Source organism: Microtus ochrogaster, unplaced genomic scaffold (assembly GCF_000317375.1).
Source record: "Microtus ochrogaster isolate Prairie Vole_2 unplaced genomic scaffold, MicOch1.0 UNK1, whole genome shotgun sequence".
In the NCBI taxonomy this organism is placed as follows: Eukaryota; Metazoa; Chordata; class Mammalia; order Rodentia; family Cricetidae; genus Microtus; species Microtus ochrogaster.
In genome coordinates, this window is record NW_004949099.1 from 41,742,147 (window position 1) to 41,749,222 (window position 7,076).

The following is a 7,076-nucleotide window of genomic DNA, read 5'->3' on the forward strand; positions in this document are numbered from 1 at the left end:
CACACACACACACACACACACACACACAATCTTTCTCTGCTCTCCCCCCTCTCCCCTTCCCTTCCATAATCCACTAAATAAATATCCAACTTCACTCTTCATGGCGTGCCTATCTGTCTCGGTTTCTCACCAGCCATATGGCTTCTTACCTGGGACCTGGCTGCCTTCGTGGCCTGTTGTGGTCTCGCTACCCGCTGCCTGCTCCCTGCTGCCACTTGGGGACCTGTGGCATGGTCTTATGGCATGCTGCCCACTGCTGTCACTTGGTGACCTGCAGCATTTTTACTTAAACCCTTACATTGTGCCATTGGACTCAGTAGGTTCTCAAGTCCCTCTTGCAGGGTTGGGATCTGGAACCGGGTATTTTTCCACAACCACCACGTGTTCCATCTGCCTGAGTTTGGATGCCAGCAGCTTCAGTGGTGAGTTTCCCCCTTCCAGCCCCCAAACACATCCTTCACTACTACAGTTGAGCCCTTTGCTGCTTTCCGTAGCTAAAAACATGACCGGTTGACCCTGGGTCATTCCTCATGTGCTAGCACTGCACACACTGTTCAGTGCATTCCACGGGGGCCCAGGGTCCCTCAGATTTTTCTTTCTCCTTTTTTCTTTTCTTTTGGACCACTCATCAGTGGTTCCTGCCCTGAGAAAACACTGGGAGCAGCCTCCAGCCTCTGGCTTCCCAGTCACCAGGACTGGAGCCAGTCAGGCATTAACACCCCACCTGTAGTTAGAGAACGCTCTTCTACAAGCCTCACAATGCTCACTTTCACACCCCACCTATAGAGGGGAGATGTCCCCCTATATAAGCCTTGTGGTATTGCCATTTTTGTGGGTTTTTATGTTTTCACCTATGGTATAAACCCTCACTCTGCCAGTGTCCTGCCAGTTCCATTGGCTCTACTTTTCCTCAAACTGTCCCTGCCACTGCTACTGCTGTCAATGAATTGGTTAGATCCATGAGGCAGCTGTTTTCAATTCTAGCTTTTTGCTCCTTACCATGGCTTGTGGCATGGAAACTCCGCAACAGGACGGATCATACCTGTAGGTCTCTCTTCCATACAACATGTGATCTCAGCCATTTTGACTGTGGTCAGGTGACCTTCCACCATCTTAACTGAGGTCAGGTGACTTCCCCATCATCTTAACTGAGAACCAGGTCAGATGATCAAGTTCCACCATCTTTACTGAGGTATTCCCTGCCTGGTCCCAATTTACTTATATTTTTTTCTCTAAATTCCTCTTGCTGACTCTGTTGCATGTGTGTTTTGCATAGTAGCATGCCTTTGGTAGGGCCCACCAAGAGCATTCACTTCACCCAATTCCTGATCACTCTGTGTGTGTGTGTATGTGTGTGTGTTCATACCTGTAACTTAAATGCACCTATGTTTACTGTTAAATGTTGTAATTGTTTGTTCATTGTATCTCATTTTAGACTACAAAACAATAAATCTCATGTTTTAAACTGGTATGTACTTTTAAGTCTCTTGCAAAAATACTTTATGTTTAATCTAACCCTCCTTTACCTGTTAATTTGAGAACCAGTACAGTGAAACTTGGACCCAGCTCTCCAGGCAGATTCTATACTATAATCATACCTAATAAACAGCTCTCAAGTGTGCAGAGATCTGGGGAATATGGCATTTAAATATTTAATTATTAAAAGACTTTTAATACCCAAAAGAGACAGGTTGGCTCCTAGCAGCAGCACTCTACTTCCTTCAAAGAAGACAGAAGGCAAATCGGCACAAAACAATGTCCATCCACACTTTGTTTTAACTGCCAAGTGTTGACCACTGGGAAAAACTGCCTTTCATCTAAACTGAAGATCTCCAGATGTGGACAGAATCGCTGGAATTGACAGCCTAGCTGCTCAGGTCAAGGTAGGCTTGTTTTCCTGTAGATTTCTTAGCTCACAGGATCTTCTGGAGACTGGCAGGCCCTGCACTAAACAGCAAAATCAAATATGACCTTCAGCGACCATAGAGGACCCTGAGGAGTAACTCTAGGTGCCAACCAAGTAAGTTCTCTGTCGTTTTTAATCAATAACTTCTCAAGTAAAATTTTATCCTTCTTAAGGATCTCTGATGCAGTCTGACAGCTGAGAGGTTTTGTCAGTTTAAAAGTACAACCTCATCAAATTTCAGTAAAACACAAATACAAGTTATTAAGGTGTATACCTGCAAGTTATAAAGGTGTGAGGACAAATACAAGTCATCAAATTTCTCTTTCATGCTGCTTTCCATAGTCTTAAAAATACATACATTTTGCAAAAAAACATCTGTAAGAGTCATTCTGACATAAATATGCTACTGTTTATATAATGCGCATGTCTAAAACTTATGTTTTCACAAATCCAAAGAATACTTGTGAGTTCCAGGGAGCCAAATTGAAGGATTCACCTTAAACAGGTCAGATACACTCCTCTCAATTCTATGGCCCTAAATTTTTTCCCCTAAACTTAATTTGTCCTCTGTTCTGTCAATACCTTAAACAGGTGTAAGAGACACCAGATGTTTCCATACCACAAACACTGGACAGGAGCAAAGAGACCAGCTCTGCCAGGATGTGGCCAGCACCCAGCCTTCTCAGGTCCTCCTCAAAATGACACTCACAAATAAGCAGGAGCAGTCTTGAGATTTTTCTGTCCCAATTCCTTTAACTTGTTGTGTCTAACCTCCCACCTTTTTATTATAAAAAAGAAATGGGAATGTGATGGAATGCTATCCTTTTAAGAGACAAGCCCTGCCCACTCCCTCCAACCATCTACTGCAGAGGCAGGCAGATCTTCCTTCCTGCCTGCAGCCAGAGTCTTTTCCTTTCCTCTCTCCCCAAAGAGGTAGCTGCTGTTGTGGCTTTCCCCCTCCCCCTGCCTCTCTCTCTGTTCTATCCCCTTCTCCCCTTCCCTTCTATAACTCACTAAATAAATATCCTACTTCATACTGCATGGTGTGCCTATCTGTCTAGGTCTCTCACCTGCCACGTGGCTTCTTGCCTGGGGCCTGGCTGCCTTTGTGGCCCACCGTGGTTTCAGGACATGCTGGCTGCTGCCCGCCACCACTCAGGGACCTATGGCGTGGTCTCATGGCCTGCTGCCCACTGCTGCCACTTGCAGACCTGCAGGATTTTTATTTAAACCATTACAGTTACAGTTGACATAAATTGAAGCTCTAGAATCCTCTGGAAGCATCCGTGCTGTGAAGGAAGCTATGAAACACAGAAATGAGGGCAAGACTGTGGGAAACACGCGTGACTGACACAACAGGAAGAGCAGTGAGGAGGGAGCCCCAAACACTTCTCAGCCCTATCCTTAAGGTCCATGTGGATGCGATATCATTCACCAGTGGAAAGACTTCGTCTGTCAGAGCTACAGAGAGTGGAGGACACGGGTCTGTGGGATGTGCTGACTCCTCCAAGGATTTCCAGGCCTAGAGCCTTAGAGCAGGACTGCACATGCCAAGTCAGACACTGTCATAGAAAAGCAAAGATTTCCTGAAGTCATTTGCTATGGTCGGGATGGATTGACACAAGGCCCTCACAATTATGAGACAGCAGCAGTCTGCTGACTGTTGAGTTCAGGAGACAGGAGGTGCACACATTGTATGGGGCTCACACTCATTCCCCAAGAACACTGATGGTTACAAAGTGAGGGGAAGCCTTGTGAAGGTCTCACAGCACAGCACACTTAGGACACCATGAATCCTCCTCAGCTGTTACTGATGACAGTCATTTCACCCAATGCCAGGCATGGGCTTCTGCCTCATGCTACAGGGAGCTGGACAGGATCACCATAACAAGATGGCACCGACATCCTGTCTTGTTGGAAATAAACAACTCTATATTTGGCTATGCCTTTGGGAGCTGCGTGTCCCCCTCTTCCTGCAGGTGGATAAGGGTCCTTGGGCCTATCCTGACGCAGTCTAGTGTCAGCTGATGGTGGCAGCCAATCACAGGGCGACCCGTGTGCCAATTCCCTATATAAACAGCTGCTTTAGTGCTCTCAGGGCCCCTCGCTTCCTGCTCTCCCTCAACCAAGGGCACTCCATTAAAGCGTGATCTGAGAAGAATCCTCGTGTGGTGGTCGTTCTTCCTCGCTGGTCGAGAAATTCGCCGCATCATGCTCCATCTTTTTTTTTTTTCTGTAGTGTTGAAAATTGAACTTATGACCTCATGAGTTTGAGGCAAGCACTCTGTCACTGAACTGTGTTCTTGGCCCTCTATGCTTTGCCTAAATCTAATATTTTAGCCATTACAGAAGGTTTTCCAGAGTTTTCCATCTTGAGCCATTATTTTTTACAATCAAATATCAAGAATTTGTAAAAATATTCTCAGCTGTCAGTACATAAAAATTTCAGCATATATAAGGCCCTCAGGCCTAAGTAGAGAATTCACCCGATTGCTCATGAGTGATGCTTGTCCCTGCCTATAATCCTCTTCCCTTGCCGAGACACAGGTAGTTTTAGGTGGGGAATGTGTGAATAAGCATTGCTACTATTTAGGCATTTATAACCACCTAGTAACCTGGAAATCAGTAACAATGGTGGGGATGTATTAGATAATTAAGGAGAAACCTGATGGTCTTAGCAGAAGATTTAAATTATGGTTTGTGGACACAGAGGTTTAACTAAGTTCTGAAGCTGCCTGTGTCTATCAGGAATCCCCAACGACCCTGTGAAAAACAACAGATCTGAGGTGAGATGTTTTCTTTAGCTGTTACTGGCAAAAGTGTGAAGTGACCAGAAGTGAGAATAGTGTCATGCATCTGTGGGTAGCATGCAGTATGTAGTTAAGTGTGATCATTTTGCCTCGTGCAGTATCTGGAACATCATCAAATACCTGCATAATCTTTACACAGCAAAAATCCTTATAATCATCATTGTACATGTGGAAATAAAACCTGTGGAGGCCTGAAAATGTGAGCCTGTTTCCATGTTGACCAAAGGTCAGAGAGTTGGGACTTGGCTATAGTTCCTTCAAGGTTATTAGGTTTCTACCTCAAACAAAGGTCGCACCTCACTGTTGGTCAGAGAGTTCTGCTCTCTCAAGTTATTGTCAACAGTGTGGCTAATATCCAGACCTTGTGCTTCATGAATAGAGAAGTAGATTGTTCCTACTTCAAACAAGAGTCTAAGGACCCAACTAAGTTCCAGTTCCCTTTATAAAGATAACTTAGGATTCCACCCGGAGAGTGGTTTGAGTACAGAATACTTTGGTCTAGGGTATAAACGTGACTTGTTTTGTTCTAGTAACAGAATGCTTAATCTTGAATGTAGCTCAAGACCTTCAATTGGTACGTTCATTTCCTTGTATCATGTTAATGTAGTCTTTTATCTTACTCCTACCTTTTCAGATCAGGGTTATTTTAAGCAGTCTGAAAATAAATGTGGGCAAATTTTTAGTACTCACTGGAATTGTCTTCTGATACTATCTTATATGTTTCTCCATTTTATTATTTTTATTTGCATCCAAGGCCCTCCCTACTACATCTAGGTTGAGCAAGGTTTACATCCAAAGAGAATAGGATCCCATGAAGCCGGTATATGCAGTAGAGACACATCCCAGTGTCACTATCAGTGGCCCCTCAGTCTGCCCCAGCTGTCAACCCCCTTCAGGGGGGCTTGGTTGTTTCCCTGCTCATTCGCTCCCAGTCCTAAATGCTTGGATTAAAGACATGTGCCACCACCACCCAGAATAAAGACAGTTTTTAGCTAAAAGCTGTTTTGATATTTAACTCAAGCTAATAATGGGATTTTGGACATGTAGACAATGGAACAAAAAATAATATAAATAACATTACCCTTGAATGAAGTGAGGCATGAAGAATAATAAAATAATAATTTTGTGGAACAAGGTGAAAATATGAAACAGAAAGTGGTCATTATGAGAGGAAAACATTCACCTCATATCAAGGTCTATGCTGAGGTTAAGCCCCACTAACCCTCTCAGGATTCAGAAGGATGGCTATAGCAGGCAAAACCTGACTAAGGAGTTCTAAGGGTAAGCAAAATAAATTGGCTCACATAAGTCTTTTTATCATGTCCCATTTATTCTTTCTATGCTCTCTTGATGTTTCCCGTTCGATGTTCCTCCTCGATGTTCCTCATGTTCTTTTCATCCACAAGGTTTCCAGTTTATACAACCACACAGATATGATACCAAGCATGCATTTCTTAGGGCTAACAGGATGAACAAAAGATTAACAAGGTAGGTGTTTTATAACATGACTGTGATGCTCCTGAAAGACCTGGATAAATCCAACCCCCCGCCCCCCCAAAAGGAAAAAATAGAGCCAAAAATCTAAGCAGGGAGAGGTGAATCAGAAATCTAGGATTAGCGGGTTCAGTTTCAGGAACTAGCTGAAGATAAAGTTAGATTGTAATCTTGAGCATAATCTTGAGAAACAGGGAATTGCCCCCTTGTGATCATCACTGGTATTTTTGGAATTTTCTGTGACGCTCCCCCTACCCCTTTCAGATTACTTGGCTGTGGTTTCTTCCTTTAAAAACCCCCTCACCCAGTTACTCGGGGTCAATTCATGTATGGGTTATGAGTCTCGGCCCCAGTGCATTGGTTCCCGTCTTGTGATTAAACCTCGTGTGGTTGCAGCAAGGACAGTCTCTCGTGAGTTACTGGGGGGATCGTGTTATTCCAAGACTTGAGTAAGAGTCTCCCCACACTGGTGGTCTTTCACTCCCAGGCAGATACTGGGAGGATTAGGATTGGATTTTTGCCCTCCCCCACTCTGAGCTAAACAGCTGGGTGCTTTATCTGTTGGCACCCAGGTGAGAAGGAATTTCTTTCTCTGGGGTTGGTTTAATGACCTAAGCTTTTTTTCCTGTATTGTAAAGGTTTGTAAAGGTACAAACAGTTAATTTTGTAAACTAAAACCTGTAGAGAGACCCCGCCTTTTGGGGCGGGACAGCCTCGGGCGAATGTTTTTACTAATTAATTGGGACGCGCAGACTGGAGCACTACCTGTTTCCGGTTTACGGTGGATCGCTGAACTCCGGGTGTGTGAGTGTGTTTATATATTAAAATTGTATTTTCTTGTACCCACTGGCCTGGATTAATTAAAT